The sequence below is a fragment of the Carlito syrichta genome, unplaced genomic scaffold, assembly GCF_000164805.1.
Source record: "Carlito syrichta isolate Samal-C Ts95f unplaced genomic scaffold, Tarsius_syrichta-2.0.1 Scaffold302606, whole genome shotgun sequence".
Lineage (NCBI taxonomy): Eukaryota > Metazoa > Chordata > Mammalia > Primates > Tarsiidae > Carlito > Carlito syrichta.
In genome coordinates, this window is record NW_007246702.1 from 240,407 (window position 1) to 261,102 (window position 20,696).

At 33.4% G+C, this 20,696-nt stretch overlaps 1 pseudogene; it reads left to right on the forward strand.

Moving 5' to 3' along the window:
- Nucleotides 1–17,352: 17,352 nt before the first annotated feature.
- LOC103259328 lies at nt 17,353–18,146 on the forward strand (annotated as a pseudogene).
- The last annotated feature ends 2,550 nt before the right edge of the window (nt 18,147–20,696 follow it).

The following is a 20,696-nucleotide window of genomic DNA, read 5'->3' on the forward strand; positions in this document are numbered from 1 at the left end:
TGATGTCTATAGACTATTTCTTCTGGGCTCCAAAGGCTTCTTGGGTTCCTTTCATTACATCTTACTTTGACAACATAGTGTGTGCGAGTGTCCGGGGGAGTTTCTCATTTATATGAGGGCTGAAAAGATTCGTGTCTCAGTGCGTTTGTAACCCACTGCAGTGCCATAAAACACCTGATAGGAAGTTCTCACTTGGGCAGGGCTGTGGTTTGTGTTCATGTAACTTAGTACTTGGCCAAGAGGTTTAGAAGGGGGTTAAATTGCAATCTGTGCTCTTCTCAACAAACTGTGGGCCCCATTGGAAGGTGTATTATTTTTTTCTTCCTTCAAAGGTGTTACCTGTTCATCATCCATTAACCCATAAAAATAACCTTTTATTTTAATTTTTACAAAGGTGCTTTTAATTAAGCTAGTTGTACCTAGGTTCAGGCTACTGATTTTTCATCCCTGGCCTAGACACAATATTAAATATTAGAATACCTGAACCAAGTCAGAAGAAAGGTATGAGATGGTTTGCAAAGTATCAAAAAGTATCTGCCAGAAAGATATTTCTTAAATGGGCAGATTTATATTAATACTTTCATTAAAAGAAACTTGTGAATATTGAACATAAATTCTGGATTATAAACTTTCATATACTTTGTTTATTAGTTCATTATTGCTATAGCAGCAATGTGTTTAATAGATTGTTTTAGCTATCTAAGTTTTCTAACAATTAACCTAAGTTAATAATTACTACTTATTAAATAACATTTCAAGGTATTCATTTTTTAAAAGTTTAAAGGCAAAGTTTGATGTGCAAAGAGGCAATTTAGAGTTAATTTCTTAGACAACCCAAATCCTTAATATTAATTTATATAGCAGTCTATGATCAGTTATATCAGCAATTAACATGAATTAAATGAGCAACCTTGTTACATATAAATGCAGAGCTAATGGCTTGATAAGTTACAAAGGCACAGCTTTGAGGTAGCTCTGATAATTATAGTTTTCTTTCGTTTTTTTTAAAGAGCAACTCGTGGATTTTAAATGTTTTTAAATTTTGAAATACAGAATAAAAGTTTCTTTTCAAACATTTATGAGCTTATTTTCTCAAGAATATAAAATCCTTGCCATGAAACTAACACACAAGACAAGAGACTTTTCTTGGCAAAAAAGAATGTCACAGGCACTAGAGAATGCCTGGCAAAAGAACTGCTAAAACAAAAGACAGGAAAAAAACTCACAACTCTTACACAGCAGAGACTTACACATTTTGGAATAATAAAGAAGATGAAAATTTTTCAAAAAACAAAAAATGATGCATTTTAATAACTTCAGCTAAATATTGGAACCTAATAGTAGCTTATGCTTTCTATTAAGAAATGAAGAGAATTGTATGCCTAAACAGCCCAAAATATCTCCATCTGTGTTTTTCTTAGCCTTAATGTCAAACTCCTACCATTCCTATTCGCATACTCTGATAAAATATTTTTGTGGGTTTTGGTATCCACAGGAAGTTAAATAAAAGTCCTTAGAAAGAATTTCAGACTTTACCAGTTTTTAGTACTTGTTTATCAAACAAATTTATATTATGGCTACACTAAATAAAATTCATGATAATTCAAGGAAGATGTAAGATGTTTATTGTACTATGACCTAGACATATTTATAGTCTATTGAACTTTTGAACGATTGCTTCTAATAAAATATAATATGATTTCAGTGACAAGAAAAGGGATTTGAATTTGAGTATATATATATTTTTTGAGTTGGAGTCTTACTCTGTCTCCCAGACTGGAGTGCAGTGACACGCTCCTGGCCACCGCAGCCTCAACCTATGGGCTCCGGTGATCCTTCTGCCTCAGCCTTCCAAGCAACCAGAACTATAGGCGCGCATTACCACACCTGGCTAATTTTTGATTTGCTGTGGAGACAGTTCTCGCCAAGTCGCCTGGGCAGGTTTCAAACTTGTGGGCTCAGGCAATCCACTCGCCTCGACCTCTCAAAGTGCTGGGATTACAGGCTGAGCCACCGAGTCCGGCCTTCAAGAGTTTATATTTTTTAATATGAAAGGGGACTCCTGTTTTCATTCCTCATATAATAGTTTCTAATTTTAATAATTGTACTTATTGGCAATAGACAACTTATTTTGTTCTCATTATATTGCTTTCTCCTGTTTACAGACTTTAGCATAGAGTTCAAACATACATAATTCATCTTTATGATGACATAGATTCAACCTACTCTATGTTTCAACTTAATTCTTAACCTTCTGTGATATTTCCCTTCACATAAACTCCACATTAGTGACATCATTCCATTCCATGCTTACACTTTAGTACTTTTCATGTATTGAAGTCTTCCTACTTTGATCATTATTAATTTCACCAAAAGTGAAATAAAAGAGAAATGGAGAAAAGATCTAAGTAACTGTTCATATGCGCCAGAGTTCTTAGCTTCAGTTGCAGGACTGCCTAGCTTGGGGGCAAGTTCTATGGAAGAGGAAAGGGGAAATACTGCCTTTGGTCTTGTGATGCTTTGATTCATAAGTTTGAGGAAGCCTTACTTAAAATAGCTTTTAGAAAAACAACAAACTCCAGTGTCCTTCTGGGTCCTCAGCCCTCTCTGACTCTTGCGTCCTGATTGTGTTGCTGGCCATGTTTCCAAACCGCGGATTCACTAGGTCCCCTTTGGTTGTAGGACAGGAAATGTAAACGTTAGGAGTTCTGCTTGGGGAACAGTTTGCTACTTATGATTTTCTTTTGTTCTAAAACGTTTATTTTGAGGAGCAGTAGTTACATATGATTTAATGACATTACTTGTCTAATGGCATTAACAGAGGCGTTGCAGCAGTTCACTGTTATAATCCTGTGTTCAGAAAATTCATTTAAGCTTTTCCATTTATACTGCAAGTGTGTCCTAAAACTGTTCCTAGTGTACTTGTACAGTTGCGTTGAAATGCATGCTGAAATGCACGTTGGTTTGAAGATGTCTTTTCTCATTCCTGCCCCAACCCCTTTTCTCCAACACCCATTTCTGTATATTTGTGGTGAGGAAAGTACTTGTTCATCATAGACGTGGACATTAAGAGATATTCAAAAGTCAGAAACATCAGTAATGTTTCTCTTTTCTTAGTTCATTCTGCAGAGTGGAAACTGGAGCCTATTAGATTTGGTAGTACTACTTTGAGTCCCTAGGGAAAATCCAGCCCACTACACAGTAGACAGCTAGTTTAAAAAATATTTTTAAACAAGGACACCTCTTTCCAAAAAGTGTCACCAAATGTGTTCTTGTCTCAGACTTACACTTTCTTAAAAGTTTGGAAAGATACACATCTCTCGTCCCCATTAGAGGCTTGGCCTTCAGATCACCTCAGCAAACTGTGGCTCTTAACTTACTGCACAAGGGTATTCACTCTCCTCAGGTGTAGCGAATTGCAAGTAAATCTTGAAAGTAAAAAGCACTAATTAGTTTAAAAAGTCACTTTTTGGGTTTTTATTATACAAAAAACAGAAATACTTTTTTGATTTCCTAAATTATACTTTGTTCCTGTTTAATGATTCATGTTTATGAAGACAGTTGAATTTTAGCAGTCCTAGCTTTTCAAAGAAACTGTTTAATGCAAAACTTTCTACATGCCATTCAGAAATTATATATATCTTTTATGACCTTTATTCTGTATTTCAATGTACATATTTAGCTATTGTGTGATTTGTATATTTCACTGTTTTAAAAAACAAACATCAGAAAGCTTGCTTCAAGTGGAAGATAGAATACAAAATAAAATGTTACTTGTGTATTGGTAAAAAAAATGTTTTTAAGATGTCTTACTTGGGGGTATGTATGCAAGGTGGAAATCCAACAAAATTGGCAAGTTGATCACAGTAGAAAAGATCTTGTTGTTTTAAATTAATCAATGCAGAAGTGAATGCTTATAAAATTAAAACAAATTATTTTAAAGTTCAGTTCAGATGCTTCTAGGGTATTAAAGAACTTAAACTCAATCACCTAATTATAAGGTTTAATGTAAATCATTAAATATTTCCAGAAAGCCAAAAAATGCAGAAAGCTACAAAACAACACTAGAACAAATTTCTCTGTACATAAATCCGTAATTATCTATAGAAACATTTTGTCATTTAAAATGTGTTTTTTATTTAAAAAATTAAACATTCCAGATCAGGCTGTTTACTTCTTTGTTCCCTCTTCTAATCCCATTTCTTATTGCTGATGGAGGCATTAAAAATAATAATTTTAGTGTATTTTTTACTGTTGTGTTTTGCTCTCTATATTTCTGTATTGCAATTATTGAAGGAACACTGATTACTTTGAATACTAAAAATACCTAAATCTTATAAAAGATATGGTTTAAATTGTATTGAATTAAGCCGGTTAAGTGTATTAATTCAAAATATTAATTTTTTTGAAGCATACATAAATTTTAAATTGGCTACACATATGTGTGTATTTAAATTTATCTATGTCTTATCACTGTGCTAAGTCAAATTTATAATACTTTCTGTATTCTTCCACATGAGTAGTTGTTTGCAATTAGTTGTTTACACTGTGTATATATTAGAGAAAATGATTTTAGTATTGCATCTAGTTATTTTGTCAATATACATTTTTAAACAAAAAACCTGGTATACTGACACAAAGTAGGAGTTTTGTACAGTTTGCAATAAAATAATTAAATATAATGTGATAGTCTTTGTACAGTTTGCAATAAAATAATTAAATATAATGTGATAGTCAATACTGTCTTCAGTAAAATTTGAATCTGAAATGAATGGAATGCTAAAGGTATTTGTATATACATCCTGTTTCCCAAGGCATCATCTGAAGTACAAAGGGTGCATTCTAAATAGAACTGCAGAAGTTTATCTATTGAAAAGACACTGCAGAAAACATTACACCATCCACTATTCCCGGGGTATATACAAGGATTCTGAAATTCTCCAAGCCAAGGACTTTCCATAAATTGCATAGCAGTCAAGACAATTCACTTCTAGGAAGAACCATAACAAAACCAGAGATAACATAGTACTGTTTTCTTTTGTTTCTGTTTGCTGCTATCAGTGTCTTGAATCATTTGGACTTTGAATTAACTCTTCCTGCTTGATCCTTTGAGAATTTTCAGCTTTCTGCTATTTTGACTGATTTTTCTGACTTTCATTTTTTACTTAACAAGGCATTTGAGTGCTCCTTTGGTTCTTAAGACCTAGTTATACCAAGTTCACCAGGTTGTCCTGATTCTTCTTCCTACACTACACATTGACTCACAGCTTCTAGACTTTTAACAAATATTCCAAATATGTGTGAATGCCATAAAAGAAGCATTCACTCAAGAGTTTGAAGGGAAAGTTTCTTGTTGTAGCCCTCTCCCCCATGAACTATTAAACCATATAGAATTCATACATTCTCATGTCTCAGAGCGTAGTTAGAACCAAATGAGAACTGAATGTGAAAGTATTTTAATATGTAAAGCATATATTTCTCTGTCAAACTTATCATTTCTAGATTATTTCAAGACAAAAAGCATCTTTTAAAATAGAGAATGCAAATAGTATTAGGCAACTCTTAGTTAAGACATCTCAAATTCCATTCATCTAAAAAATATGTGATGCTTGGCAAAACCAAGCACACTATAATTCTCACTATTATTCCTATATTTTCAAAACTAGACACTTTGGTTCTTTCTCTTTATTATGTGATACTGAGAATTTATAAACTTATGCCAATTAAAAACTGTATTTATTTAATAATACCAAGGATTAGTTACTGCAAAGAAGATGCAGACAGAAAATTTTAAAAATATCATAAGCCTCTGAGTAAAAAAAAATCTCTAATTGAAATTATGTCATCTATGCCACTACAATATCTTCTCTCATACTTAGTAGTCAAATATTTCCACAACATATTACTATTATATTTTTTCAAATTTATTTTGCTGTTTCTTTTCAAATAGTTAATTATGCCTACTCTAAATACTAAGTATTTTACAAACTTTAGTTTATTCTCATAAACAGAGATTTCAAGGAGTTTAATAATTAGCCCAAGATCACAGATTACTGAGTGAGGCAGCTGGGATTTTATCCTCAAATCTGATTTTGGTGTTCTTTTTGAAAACCCTGTTCACTACTCATGCTGTCCCTGCACACATACTCTTTACTTTAGACCAGTGGTTTTCAATGTTGGCTGCACATCAAAATCACCCAGGAGCTTTAAAAACTTCTTTTGTCAGGACCTCTCTCTCAGAAATTGCGGTTTAATTTGTCTGTGATGGAGGTTTGTGGTGATACCTGAGAATAAGTTTTAAAATTTCCCTCGGGTGATTCTTACATACAAACAGCATTGAAAAAGCTCAGATTTGGCCAAATGTGTCCACTGTCTGGTTAACACTCTGAACAACAATGCTTTCCTATCACCAAAACTTTTGCTCATGTTGAGAGGTAGAGTGACCTCATGAAAAAACAAGGGCTTTGGTGTATGACTGAAATAAATGGTTTTGAATCAATGCTCATCACCAATCTGTCATGGAAACTGAGTATATATAGTGACAGTGAGACTCTTGCAACATAATGTCCTCATTTAAAAATGAGGAAAATAAAATATATTTTGCAGAATTATTATGAAGGCTATAATGCATATGCATATAAAACAGACACAATTATATAGTTGTTTTGGCTTTAAGACATTCATGTAAAAAAAGCAATACATATGCTTCAAATGTATATTGCAAAAGGGTGGTTGTTCACAGGTAGAGATGAATTGAATGTGTTCAGCAGTGTCTTACAAAAACTTCACATCTGCCTCACACACCCACAAATGACATAAAAGTATGAAGGAACACTGCTAGCAAGACTGTTCTGGGTGGAATAGGAAATTCCAAAGGAATAGCATCACACCATGTAAACGTAAGGAAGACTTTTCTGACTTTTGCATAGATGTGCCACTTGCCTATGTCCTTAAAGCTAAATAAATAGCAAACAAGTTGGTGAGCAAGATCATTTCCAAGCAATTCACCAAATTAGACTGTTAATTGTCCATTAGAATAGGCAAAATAGCTCTTATTAAGTGTGCCTTCTGCTCGCAATGCCTTTTCCCATTCTACCTCCAACTGGAAAAATCCCATAATTATATTCTAACACCAGTCTCAATTGCCATTTTCCTTTTGAAATGTTTTCTGAATGCAAAGGTAGTAGTTAACAACACTTACAGTCTTTTTTGCATCAATGACCTAGAATACAAAATTTAAAAATGGATTCTGTATCATTAATTTGTTAATTTAAATATAATTTATTTAGCACTAACTATAGAGCAAGATGTTCAGATAAAAAAAATGCTATCCTTTCCCCCTTATCAGTTACAGTCTAATGGTAAAAACAGACAGAAAGTAGTGACACACAGTTGAAGTTTAGTGTAACATCTGAGATAATAGAAACAGGTGTGCATATGGTAATAACAAAAAAGAGTGCATGATTATTAGTGTCTCACGTGTAGATGTGTCAGAAAAGATTTCACACAGTTGAATGTGATTGAAGTCAGCTTTACAGAATTTTTTGATAGCATAGCTTTTACTGACAAATGTAACATTGGCCTGGCTCTACTGTTTATAATTCTGTGGACATGGACATGATATATAACTCCCCTGTGTCTGTTCCTTCACCAAATTTCCATAATACTATATTACATTAGGTAATACATGTAAAAGATTCAGCAGAATATCTAATATAAGCTAAGCCATCAACAAACCACAGTTATCTTGATACAAATCAATTAAACCTTATTAGACTGGCATATCAGAGGAAATAATAGGATTTGCAAAAAATAGGGAAATTACGGCCATCTCAAGAAACTGTTAACAATTCATCAGAAACTGAGCATTTGATATTTATGGGAAATGAAGGGAGTATGGCTGGACAGGTAGATTGAGGCTAGAACTGAAACACCTTGGCATGTTGTTCTAAGGATTATGGACTTTATCCTGAAGGCAGCAGGAATAGAGTTTGATTGGGAGAATGACATTACAAATCACATGGAGGGCCATAATATTATCAGGTTATAATTAAACACACACACACGTGCAACGATGTAGATGATGGAAGTGTAATGAAATACTCAAAGAATTAAGCCAAATAGGAAATAGCAAAAAGAAGTTATTGCTGACATTTAGAGATAAAGAAGGTTTGAAAGAAACATACTAAATGGAGTTTAAGAAGGTAGATTCAACATTACTTGAATAATTAGGTGCAAATGTGGATTACGCAGGTTCCATAGGAACCTCTGGGGCCCTGAATTATGGTGAAGGTCAGAAAAATTATTACAGATGGTTAACAAATGGGAGTAGATTTTAAGAATAAGATAATAGATGCAGTTCTAAGGTAAGTGAGAGACAGCTAGGTAGTTATGCACAAAGTTCTGGACCACAGCAGAGGGATGAGAACTGGAGATATGTGTGGTACACTACATCCCTATTTGATTTTAAATCAATAGTTTTTATTCACCATAAAGTTGTCATCAGTTTTAAATACAAGCAGAGATTTGTCAATTGTTAGAGTTATATGCTTTATGTTCAATATTCACCAAAATCAAGGAAAATCTTGCATCAGTTATCAGAATTTCCATTTTACATAAGAGCTATCTAAACTTTCAATATAAACTCTTTTTCCAGATAGAAAATGTAAAATGTAAGATTTCAAGCTCTTTCTCTTCTTCGTTTTACCAAATCTTGATATTTATTTTGCCTGGCGACATTGCAGACTATCAGTTTATATAAACCTGCGCACAAGAAAGCATACATTAATGTATTAGCAATAGTAAGGTTTTTAATGTGACTAAATCAGACGAAAATCTTCAGTAAAACATATTTTTCTTTAAGAGTTACTCTTTAGGTATAATAAAATGAAGACATTTCAGGCATCAATATGTGTTAGTGAAATATCTTATAGAATTCAAATATGAAAACTTAAAGAAAATTTTTTATGTCTGACTTTATCTAAATTAATAGAAAAGTCAATGTGTACCATTTTCCTTCCAAAGGTAGAAATATACTTTTAATTACCTGATACCAAGACTTGTCACTTATCTTTCTGATGTTTAAAGTGGCTATCCTTTAATGTCCAGCAAGCCCATTTGATTAATTTTGAAATTGGCCAGTCATTATTCAAAAGTTGACTTTGCATACGTCCATATATGCACACACATGCCCATCTTAAGCAAAATGAATGTACACTCATTTAAATAGTTATTTTTAATGCTGATGATACATCCTTTGCATGTAAAACATCCGACATAAAACTTATATCACATTTAGTTGAAATATTTTTTGATATCCTGGGCATAAAACAAATAAGAAGACATTTCTGAGGTCAGGCATGGTGGCTCACACCTGTAATCCCAGAACTTTGGGAGGTGGAGACAAGAGAATTGCCTGAGTCCAGGGATTTGAGACCAGCCCAGGCAACTGTATGAGACCTCATCTCTACAATAAATGAGTTGGCATGCACCTGTGGTGGTTTCAGCTACTTGGAAGGCTGAAGTGGAAGGATTGCCTGAGCCCTGCAGGTTGAGACTGGGCAACAGAGTGAGACTCTGACTCAGGGAAAAAAACAAAAAAGGCATTTCTGTTTTCTAGGAGATTCTGATTTATTCAGTCAGGAAAAAAAATATATTATGCCAGTTATCAATACACTGATCATCAGATCCAAATCCACCCTCCATTGCCTCCTCTTTGAAATGGAGATGAGTTTTATAAACAGTCCTCCTCTGTCAACTTGCATGTTTTTAAGCTTTGTCAGGAGAAAATACTGAAGGGACACTAGAGAAAGGAAAGATTCCTCTTTCTGGTCCCAGTGTGCTCCTCTCACCATACTTCTGCAGTGTGCAGCTTCTCTAATACCTGGCTCCTATAGCTTTTAGTGACTAGAAGCACTCAGCACTGAGCACCTTCCTCTGACACTCTGATGGTTTTGTGTTGAGTTCTAGAAGCCAAGCCTTCTGTGAATGACTTCTTCCAGCATTTTCTTGGGTTGCTTTACACTGAATACCAAGAAGCAAAATTTCCTTGTGGATGCTGTTTTCCATGAACCCCTCGGAGGGCACGGTCATGGGTACTGCCAGGAAGAAACCTCTTTGTGATGTCATCCCCTGGGATGGCTTGGCAGAGTAGTGGTGTACTGGTTAGGATCCTCTCTATGAGTGGCTTATTTGGAATCCCAGAGGGCTAATTTCCAGCAAGTCCTGCTGTCACAGCATCTCAGCAATTTGTCCATCACCTCATGAGCCACAGGCTTGACCTCTCAAGTCTGGATGTCAGATTTTCAAGGAGTGAGGAGATGCTGGGTGCATCACCTCAACTTCAGAGGCAATGGCTTCTCCCTACAACTACTATTCTTATATTTTTTAGAGTCCTCTGTAATTACTAGCCAATTCACCATTACTCAAAGTCTGCTAATTCTTTATATTAAACTTTCCCTGTTCAAATTACTGTGTGGTCTCTATATCCTGATGGATCTCTGATTACTACATAAACTAAAAGTAAAATACCAAGAATCAAGTTGCTATAATACGAGGCAGCAATACAAAATGTGTCCAGTCCATGGCATAAGAATAGCAAGTACTGCACCAGAAAATTAATGTAGCAATAAACAGTTTCATGGATTTTGGGTTAGATCTCTAAAGATAGGTTTTGTTTTTGTTTTTGTTTTTGTTCTTAAATAGAGAATAACAGAAAAGTAAACTTCCTGAGAATAGCTTAGCAAAGGAATTTTCCCTACATTGTTAGGGAATCAATGAGTAGGAACAGAGGATTGGCAGGGTAAAGGTGGACAATTAATTAGGCTAGGAATATGTGGTGGGGTCAGTTACAAAGAATCTCTCAATGTGATGTTAAGAATTTTGCATATATGATGTAGATATTGGTGAGCAAAGTATATTTTCACTTAAGAATCTGTTTCTTTTAGAAAATCAGTTTATATTAGCTACTTTATCTCAGGATTGTGACATATAATATGCTGCTGCCTGCTTCTTAAACAATATCATATGTTCACATCTTTGAGTGTGTGTGTATAGATGGAGTATTAGCAGCAAATTGGATGGAGTTGAAGACTATCATAGTTAGTGATTTATCACAGAAACAAAGAACTGAATACCACATGTTTTCATTCATAAGTGGGACATGAACATTAATCACAGTAGCACAAAGAAGGAAGTGGCAGTTGCTGGACACTGCCATCAGTGGGAGGGGGGACATATAACAACACAAAGGATAATTGGTCCTAAACCAGGAGAAGTGAGGACCAGTTGGAGGCTCAAATTTGACCTGCATGCAACCTACATGTGTAGCTAATCCCAACTTGTACCCCACATCTCTATTTTTTAAAAAGAACACACACACACACCCCACTATGATGATTACTACAGTATAAGGAGAAGACTAAGAAGTCTTCATGGATGCAAATATGCAGTCAAAATCAGAACAACATCTGAAAGGATTTGTCAAAGATGCCAGACACTAAAGGCATCATTTGCATCATGAATATTAAAATATGTGCATCTTGCTAAAATATAGAAATGGTGAATATTACTAATGGAATATTTGTGTCTCCCCAAAAATTCATATGTTGAAATTTAAACCACAATGTGTTTTTATTTGTAGGTAACAACTTTGGGAAGCAATTTAGCCATAAAGGTTGAGCCCTCATAAATGAAATTAGTGCCTGTATAATAAGAGACCAGAGAGTTAACTCACTCCCTCTGTGCTATGTGAGGATACAAGAAGTCATTTGTCTGCAGTCAGTAAGAGGTCCCGTACCAGAACCTGACCATGCTGGGCAGTCCGATCTCAGAACATTAGCATTCAGAACTCTGAGAAGTGTCTCTGTTCAAGTGTCCCAATATGCAGTAATTGTTACAGCAGCCTGAACTGACTAAAACAGTGGGAGACAAGGAGATGTATTTTTATCTAATTTCCTTCACAAATTCATATTGTAATAATCAGTTATAGTTTAGGAACTGCAAGGCAGAAGAATTTGATACTTCAAGATAGAGGCCAATGGAAAACTGAAGGTACACATATCTGAAAAAGCCACACAAAACAAAACAACCTTAGTCAATATCTAGAGGAACAGTTTAGTCCTGGACATTATCTAAGTAATAAAATGACATGAAATGGATAACCATAGGTCTTTAGATAATGCATTCTTTTCCCATTTTGTTAAGCTCTGAGTGACTCTGAACTGCCAGACACCTGTCAAGTAGAAGGGAACTTCAAGCAACACCTTCAAGAAGTAGCAAATTAAGTATATGTCAATGAGTTGTTGAACTGAATGAGAATGTCAAACATGCCAGAATTACAGACACTTTCTGTATCAGGTTGCAAGATTATAAAGAGTTCAGTAGAAATCATTTGAATGTAGTTAATTTTTATTATAGCTGTATTCTATTATGTACTATTGCTTATACTCAAGGCCTAGAAATGTATATTTATCTTCACTAAAATTACTAGCGACATGCACAAATATTAGCATGTAAAAAGACTCTTTGCAGACCCCCTAGTAATTAAAAATTAGAAAAATATAAATATTCAAAAATAGTGGATGATTTTAAAAATTAGGACTTATCTATGCCTAGGAATGCTATGTATTCATATGTATTTTTACCCCAAGAATATGTAATAACATAGGATCAGGTGCATCTAGAATAAGCTTAAAAATGTTGAAAAACATTAGTGTTTTATGGTGACAATATCAAAGATAATAGATAGTCAAATGGCATATATCATCATTTGTAGTGATGTGGTATATATTGATATAGGTGTAGAATGCATCATGAGGAAACTCAAGTGAGTTACAGTGAAAATAATACTTTTTTGGATGATAGAATTATAAGTAGTTTTTTATTTTCTAATTTACACTTTACTGTTTTTATTAAGATTGTCTACATTAATCAAGCTAAATAATGCCTAAAACTTCTGACCTGACACTTATTAGGTGTTCAACACAGTTGTGAAATATTGCTTAAATTAAGGACGATTCATTTATATGTTCTATTTATTTTTTTAAACTTACTTAACCAAAATGCTCTCAACTAAGATACCCTTTGAGTGACTTACTTTTTTTCCCTTCACTGATTCTAGAATAATGTCACAAAATATTTTATGCTATCCTAATGAGAATATCAATTTCTCAATGTTGACCAATGTAGGAATAAAACAGTAATGCGATATCACAATCGTTTGCAAAAGTTGCGTCTGTTAGCATGTGTATATTTCGTTGGGTGATAGTGGCTACAGATTTCATGTTCTGTGACCTCAAGTCAATAGTGTATGTAAAGTAGACCTGAGATTGAATCTAACACTTCAGTTAGTTCCATTAAATTGATCTTTTAATTCAGTCTACAGGTCTCTCTGTTCCTCTTTATGAACTTAAGTTCTACAAAAATAAAGCCATAAGAAAATTATGCTTTATCTTTTTTTCACTTGAAAATTTCTTCCAGAATGAATGTTGTCTTTTACAATTAAATCACTTTATTTATTTTAAATTTCTACCCCCTAAAGATGTTAATTTCTATTCTAAAGTTATTCTGTTAAAATGCTTGTAAGCAGTGTCAATTGTGTATTCTGATCTTATAGTCAAAAAGCAAATTCTGGTTTGACTTTATACTTTATGGGTATAATGAGATATTTGATATTTCCATCCATTTCCTATTATTTCTGTAATAAAATTACCACAGATTTTGAGACTTAAAGCAAGATGAATATATTATTTCATAATTCTAGAAGCCAGAATACTCAAGTAGAACTTAAGGAACAAAAATCAATGTTGCTTTTAAAGGCTTTAGAAAAGAAGCTGTTTCCTTGAATTTTTCCAGCATATAGTGGTCACTCTTCACTATCCTTGGGTTATGGACTTTTCTTTCATCTTCAAAGCCAGCGGTGAAGCACCTTCAAATTATCTCTTCCTTGGACACTTTTGTTTCCTTCTTATAAGAACCCTTGTCATTACTGTATGCCCACCCAGATAATCTGGGAAAATCTCCCCATGTTAAGAGCCTTAATTTAATTCTACCTGAAAAGTTTTTTTTGCATGTAACGTGTTCGCAGATTTCAGGGATTAGGACATGGACATTTTGAGAAGTCATTATTCTGCCCTTCAGTAATACATACAATACACAATTAGTAAGCATTCAGATAATCATATGAGGCAGAAACTCTATCTCTAAAAGAATACTTTAAGTTATTGTATTGATATATTCCTCATACTGACTCTTTTTTCCTGTCCTTTTACTTATATGACATAACTTATCAATGCTTATTTTCATTTATACTTTTAGGTAAGCTTTTGAGTATATGGTAATTAATTGTCCAATGTCTCATGACCATTTATTTTGCTAGTGCTTTCTTTTTCTTTTATATTATAACTTTTATTATGTGCATAAAATCCTCACATATTATTCATTTGACAAATAATCTAGTTATAGCTGTTTCTCTGCTTATTCGATTGTTTTCCTTTTTTCTCATTCATTGATATTTATTTTGATAGTATTCGTAGATTTTTTTGGCACATAACACTTAAAATATTCATCACTGAAAGAAAATATACTAAAAAGATAAAAATAGATACCAATTTTAATCAACATATATGTTGCCTAAATACTTATTTCCCTTATGAGTTCTTTGAAAATAAGCAAATAATACACTTTATTTGTATACACAATATGCAGATAATCCAGAAAAAAATAGGTAAGAAACTCCCATTTAAATAGTACTCAAATTGGTCAAAATATCAAATGAAATAAATGTTTAAGGAAATTACATATATTAGCATGTGATATAGAACCTCAAGTTTGGAACAATGTTGGGTAAAAGTGTGAAAACTGAACTTTTAGAATTACAAGAGAGAAAATTATTGGTCTTCCAGATAACAGGTGAACAACTGACACACTGTTTTGCAATTCCCTTTTACATTGAATCTCCAATTTTTTATGTCCTGCAACATGTGTCACAGCCATTTTCATCTCTGGAATTTTGTCTTTTGCTCATTTTTTTGTCTTACTCTTTCTTGAAATGACTTTATCTTTGCTCTCTGCCTACATGAATATTATACATCCTTCAATTTCAATTATAATAATGTCTTCCTTCATTTGAGTTAATCATTTAATGTCTCCTAAGTCTTATTTTCTTATCTGCAATTACAAATAACAATAGTACCTAATTGTAGAAGTTTTGAAAGATCAAACAAAATGTTTTAGAATTAGTAATACTAAAGTAAAACGATTTTCAAATTATAAAATTCTGTCAAAATAATAGACATTATTAATATCTTAAACTATACTTGAGATATACAATACATGTCAAGAATTTATATATTTTAGATCTCAATGGCCATACATAGTGCTGAAGATAAGTTGCAAACAGGAAAAAGATACAGTACTTCGTGTAAAAGAAAATAGGTGTCAGAATAGTGAGAACAAAAATATAAGAAGAAAATTATTATACCTGATACATAATAAGAAAAGAGTCAGAAAAAGGTATTGAAGGAGGATGGAAGAAGAGCAGCTAAAACAGTTTTGGAGAATAGGTAAAAATAATTTTATTTCACTTACTTCACTTATATAATCCTTTAATATGGATAATAAAAGATATAACCAGCATGTCTCTAGTGTCCATATATTTAAAAAAAAATTCATTGTGTAGAAGACACATTTCTAGTTCTTTTAAGAATAGGTTTCTAGTTATTATAAGGAAGAGTTTACAGAAAGAGTGAATAGGATCTTTTAAGATGACGAAAACATAATTTATTTTTATGTCTCTGGGCATATGTATGAGAGAGAGAGAGAGAGAGAAAGATTTATATTCTATTTCCTAATACAATTGACACAGTTTAAAATAAAGATCCAAAACCCCCTTAAATCATAGTAGAAACAAAAGGGCCAAGAATAAAAGACATCTGAGAGAAAAATTATTCCAGAAATTTAGAATTGTGAAAATCAGTATATTTGCACATATCTAGGAAAGAAAAAATCAAAACAAAATATGATTGTGTGGTGCCAAGATGGTAATATAGGGAAAAGAATCCCAAATCTAATTTGCAGAGTTGAACGAGAAACAAAAGAGAGAATCTGAACACTTGAAAAAAAGAGCTCCAAAAATTAAAGTTTACAAACTATGAGATATCGTCCAATTCTTTATAAGATCTTATAAGAAATGATGAGAATTTAAAGTGCTAAACATAGCAGATCTAAATTTAGAATTTCCTGTCTCTGAAGTACATTTTATTAGTAGGTTTCCTCTTATAAAAATTGGTAATCAAATAAATGTGTTAAAACTACCTCAAATGAAAAAAAAATGTTTTTGCTATATAAATTCTCAGACCCAATGTTGAGGTACACTGAGGATCTTCAAGAGAGGTATGTGTGTTTTCTAAATGTATTTGACCATCATTCTATTTTTCTAGTAATTCCTATTAATATCAAAAAGAGGAGCTTGAGGTTTGAGACCAATGAGAAATGCCAATTTATTCATTCCTTTTATTTATGCTATTTTAAAAAAAATTGTATACATGAGGTGACTGAGGAACAGAAAGGCAAAAAGTCTTACCAAAAAATGCACAGCAATTTAATAAAAGAAGAACAATGATATAGTTTTTAAAAGCTGTACTGCAGTACTTATTAGCTGTATTGCAGACCTAACCACTCATAACTATGTATGGACATAAACTTATCTAAAAAGAGGGTCTTGGCTGTGCTGTTATCAAGTTAAGATGAGGTTATTAGGAAGGGCCTTAATCCAACTTGACTGTTGTTCTTATAAGAGGAGGGAAACTTGGACATAGATACACACAGTAAGAGCAGGATGTGATGACACACACACATAGAAGTATGTCTGTCATGTGAAGACACAGCCAGACACCAGAGTACTATCTCAGGCCACAGAATGCCAGGGGCTACCAGAAGCTGGAGGAGGAGGCAAAGAAGAAATAATTCCCAGAAGATTTAAAGAGAACAGGGGGGCCCTGCTGACACCTTGATTTCATATTTTTTGCTTCCAGAACTGAGAGGATAAAGCCTCCTGGTTGTTTGCAGCCACTTGGTTTGTGTAACTTTGTTATTGCAGCTCTGAGAAACTAATATGCAAAGAGTGTGTTGCTGTATACTTTTTTAGCACTCAAAGGAATAGAGTAGTTACTTTCAAACATGGGTCTCCCTGAAAAACAAGACAAATATGTGAATGGGTTACAGATGGAAGTAAAAATAAAATGCTCTGATAATCTTTTCACTAATTTTAACATCACACAGACACAGAGGAAAGGTAATAATATGAGGAGGAAAACAGGCTGGTAGAGACTTTTTAACTCCCTGAGCAGAACCATGGCAGCTGGCAAGACCAAGCACCTTATGAATGACAGCAAAAGGGAGTCAAGAAAAAAATAGTCGATCCATTTTCTAAGAAAGATTGGTATGATGTGAAAGCACTTGGCTCTATTTAATACAAGAAATATTAGCAAAACGCTTGTCACCAGGATTCAAAGAACTCAAACTGCATCTGATGACCTCAAGTGCCATGTATTTGAAGTCACTCTTGCTGATCTGCAGAATGAAGAAGTTGCATTTACAAAATTCAAGCTGATCACTGAAGAAATTCAGGGAACTGCCTGACTAACTTCTATGGCATTGACCTTACCCATGACAAATGTACTCCATGGTCATAAAATGGCAGACTGTGATCGAAGCTCATGTTGATACCAAGACTACTGATAGTTATTTGCTTTGTCTGTTTTGTCTTGGTTTTACTAAAAAACAGAACAATCAGATCTCAAAGACCTCTTACACTCAGCACCAACAGGTCCACAGGATCCAGAAGATGATGGAAATCATGATCCAAGTAGTGCAGACAAATGACTGGAAAGAAGCGGTCAATAAATTGATTCTAGACAGCATTGGAAAAGACAGAAAAGGCTTGCCAATCTATTTGTCCTCTTCATGATGTCTTTGTTAAAAATGTATAAATGCTGAAGAACCCCAGGTTTGAATTGGGAAAACTCATGGAGCTGCACGGTGAAGGTAAACTACTGTGTAGTTTCTGGAAAACTACTGTGAACGAGAATGGTGCTAAAGTTGAATGAGCTGGTGGGTGTGAACCACCAGTCCAAGAATTCATTTAAAAGGCAGACTCTTAATAGTGACAAAAGTCCAATATGTGATAGTTTAAAAAATCAAAGGCTGGTACAAAAGGTACCTTAGTTTCTGGAAATACAAAATTTTGTAATATATGGGTTATCTACTATTAGGGAGGATATTCACTATTAGAAAAAAAGGTGACATCAAAATAATATATTTTCTTTCTCATCTTTGTTATATTTACCATTAAATCTGCATTGATTATGCAATCTTAATTTACCTATGTGCTAAAACTCAGTGATTTTTAAAATTTCATAGAGAAAAATATGGCATTATATTAAGATTAAGAAGTTATCACCAAAAGATTTAGAGCATACCTCAAGGGAGAAAAACAAACATAAAGTCTTTTTAAAAGATTCTGATATTACTTTGAAAACAAATATTACCTTCAAAACCGGTAGCGAGCAATAAATAAACTTCTCTGATTTCTATCTTATCACTTAGATTTTGGGATTTCTCGCATGAAGTAACCATAAGATTTATATACAGTTTTATGTATTAATAGCACAGAAATATGCAACAGCAATGCTATGCCTATTGGTTCAGACCTATGCTAAGGCCCTGCCACTAATCTGCTTCTGCTACAATGAAGGAGTCTGGTAATAATAGAGTCAGTAGCATACCACAAAGACATTCTCCCCACTTGATTTGAAAACCTACTATGAAGTTACTATAACAAAAACAGTATGGCATTCTCAGATCAATAAAAAAAATATAGCTGTGAAGAGAATAGGGGGCTCACAATTAGATCCAATTACATATTGATAACATATTGTATAAAAACTGCAGGTTTGTAATGCAGCAGAACTAGTATTAATTAGATAATAAGTGATACTGGTGCAATGAACTATTCACCTATAGGCATGATATTGGATTTTCTTTCAATATCAGTGATCAGCATCAGTGATCACGCCATTTCCCAGATAGAGAAAAAAATTGTAATGTAAAAAAAACATAGTCAGGGATTGAGGAGACCGAAGGTTGAATAGGCATAGAACAGAGGATTTTTAGGATAGTGAAACAATTCTGTATGATTCTATAATGATGGATGTATGTCTTTATACCATCATCAAAACCTCTAGAATGTACAACACCGCAAGTGAAATATAATGTGAACTATGGATTTGTATGATAATGATGTGACATCGTGGGTTAACCAGCTCTAACAAATATACCATTCTGGCGCAGGATATTGATCATGGGAGAGGCTATGAATGTGTGAAGGGGACTTTCTGCACAACCTCGCTATGAAAACTGCTCAAAAAAATAAACTTTGTTAATTAAAATTGCACAACTTTGTATTGACATGCCAAACTGAAACTATAATAAAAACACTGGCATAAAGAACAGCATAATAATTTGCAAAATTAAAAAAACATGCTATAGAATATTATACACTATTTAATAAAGTACAAGGTGGTATTTCATTGCATACTTGTGTGGGCATGGCCACCAGAGACAGACTTCCTGGGTTTGAATCTGGACTATTTTACTTACTATTTGTGTGACAGAGAGAGAGCTATTTAATTTCCTTTGGTCTCTGTTATTATTATTTTTTGGTCTATAAAATAAGGATAATTTTTAAAAAATCAACCTTTTGGGGTTGTTATCAGTATTTTATGTTAATAAAATGTAAGTCACCAGAAAAGTGGCTGGCATCTATTTAAGCACTACACTATGTAATGTTAGCCTATTGTATATTATTACATTAGATTTACTATGTGCTTATACTACTTTTTCACATAATAATTTTATAAATAAGTATGCTCATGTAATTATGGCCAAGGTATGTAGCTTTCATGACACAATTGTTTTGAAGACTAGAATAATGCATGTTGTAGCCCCAAACAAATTTATATGCTAAAATATAGTTTTAAATACTTATATGCAGTTTTTAAGCAAGAAAAGGTGCACTTCAAAGTGTTTACAATGATTATCTCAGTGGGGGTGGCATTCTGAGAACTGAAACATAAAAGGTTTTTGCTCAGAGAGGATTGTACAGATAAATTACTTGTATAAAGAAATAACAAAATTTCATCCATATGATTAATATGCCAAAACTTAGCATAATATTACAAGCATATGTTAAACTTCGAGACAAAATGCAGAGGTTGTGTACATTTCTCAGGGGCTCTTCTTATATGACTGGCATGGCATAGCATTTTTTAAAAGACATAATGTTGCATGCCATAAGAACAACTGTCGACATCTATAGACAGTGTATTCAAAGAAAAATGCTTAATGTTTTTATTCATCCTTTTAAAGAATAATGAATGAGCCAGGTGCTATCCTAGGTATTTTATATGCATTATATATTTTGGCCAACACAACAGCCCTTTAAGGTAGACGTTGTGGATTTCTCTGTTTGTAGATGACAAAACCGAAAATTTAGAGAGATTAGGTAATTGAGCTAATAAAAAGTGGAGTCAGTATCCCAATATCAATAATTTCTCCATAGTTTAAGACTTTAAAACTTTTTAAATTCCATATCTTATTTGGGAAACTTTTGTGTCTAAATCTTCCCAAGAGGGACC